Genomic DNA, 2,045 nt, shown 5'->3' with positions numbered 1-2,045 from the left:
CCCGCCGCAACCCCCACCCCGCGCTCGCCCTCACGTGTCCCAATCAATCTCCTACGCAAATTCGTTTAATTTAACGTTGAATTCTCAATTAAGCAGTCGTTGTCGGTCGCTGTGTGATGTTTGCTCTCAACTCCACTGCTATTGTTTGCGGCCAGTTGTTATTGATTGGGGATTTAGAGCGCGGGGGTTATTTACCGCTTAATTTATTGATGGTAATAAGCCTTATGAGATCGTTATTTGTTTACAAGATTTGTACTCACAGAAAGCTGTCTATTACCTTTAAATAAACAAATATATATGATGAGATGCTTGCCCCTATATAGAGAATATGATATCTCAATAAGTCGCTTATTTTGATATTGTTTATCTGAACAATCCATTACACTTAACGATCTCTATGAAATTCTTCTTTTTCTTCCTAAACATTGCATGATGTAACTAATTATCGATTAATTTTATTTTCCGTTTTTCACAGTTCAAAGAATGTTCATTAAGTATTCAGGATTGATGCAGAAAATTGCACTTTTCATTAAGTTAATGCAAATATGAATATTTAACGTGTCGTACCCGTGTCGTGTCGTGACGTGACGTATCCGTCAGATAGTCGTCACGCGATCGTGAACAGATTTCAATCAAGTTTACATTATTTAAACCAATCAATTCACTTTGTCGTTTATTATTTAAAGAGTTTATTTTCAATAAACTGCACAAAGTGATTATGTATTTTTTGTTGCAGTTATTTAGTAAGGGGGTGAAATATGAATAATCTGATTGAAATTTATATAAAAAAATTAAATGTGTCTTTCTATTGAAATAGAAAACTCTAATATGTGTTTTCAATTACTACCGACTTTATCACAACTGGTTATTAAGTCTCTCAAGAGATACAAAAGATTAAAGTTGTAATTAAAATTTTATTTTACAAATAAACCATCTAAATCGATTTAATGCAATTGTATAAATAAACATAGAAGACGATAGTTGGTGTCGTCCAGCGGCGTGCGCTTGCCTCAGCCGGCCGCGTAGCTCGCGGCTCCACACAAAAGAAGCGGCCACAGAGGACCTCTTAACAATAAAAAGACCCCAAGCGACGCCCTCATTGGTCCGCGGCGGTGACGTCACCGGCGCCACGCCCCGCGGACGCGCACCTGAGATGAGACCGCGTGAGATTTGTAAAAGTGTAAAGAGGACGACACTAATATTGACGATCACTACTACAATCGCAAAACGTAGCATGTTCTTTACGGTGTCCGTTACAATTTAAATCGAATGTAAATGGTATAAGGTTGAGTTTACATTGTTGTGTGTGTGATGTGGTGTCAAAGGTACAGTAGAGGCGGTCAGTCGGAAAGCTGTTATTGTTTGGTTACGGGTTAACCGATTTGGTTAAATTTGTGTTAAGGCGGCAGATGTCCGGCGCGCTCGCTCCGTCCCGCTCTCTCTCCGCGGGGGCGCTGTAATCGCTTTATACTCATTAATTGCCTCTTGATTACCAATTAATTACGAAAGGGGAGTTTAAAGGCTTTAAGATGCGACGCAAAATTTGTTTTTAATTACTTTGAGATTTTGTAATTAGCATATCAAATTGTCTTTTGTTTAGGTTCTGTAGAAGTTCACCTCCTCGTATAAATAAGTTTTTAATCGATGCTATTTAATGTAGAAGCTTTTACATAGACACGAGTGAAACTTTACGTAAATCTTTTTTTAATAAAACCAAACGAAGCATAATTCCAAAATTATATTAAACTTAATCCCGAACTTTAACGGTTGGATAAAAATTAAATAGTTAGACCAACAAGTTAGCGGGCGAGGCGAGGAGAGACGACGCGGCACAATCGGCCCAATCACATCCGGAAAAAACTATTGAGAGCCGAGAAAGGAGCCGCCGAGGGGAAAATGCTAATAATACGACGCTCCTCGCAAACAAAATCACAACGCGACCCCAAATTTCGCACTTTCAATGGGCAATTTCACCCCGAGCGGCCCCGCCCCCGGCTGCCCCCGCCCCGGCCGCGCTGTCGTCGCCAGTCAGTGCCGCGCCGTCG

Source organism: Papilio xuthus, unplaced genomic scaffold (genome assembly GCF_000836235.2).
Source record: "Papilio xuthus unplaced genomic scaffold, Pxut_1.1 DF829660.1, whole genome shotgun sequence".
NCBI lineage: Eukaryota > Metazoa > Arthropoda > Insecta > Lepidoptera > Papilionidae > Papilio > Papilio xuthus.
The sequence above is the reverse complement of the archived record's forward strand: the minus strand, read 5'-3'. Positions refer to the sequence as shown.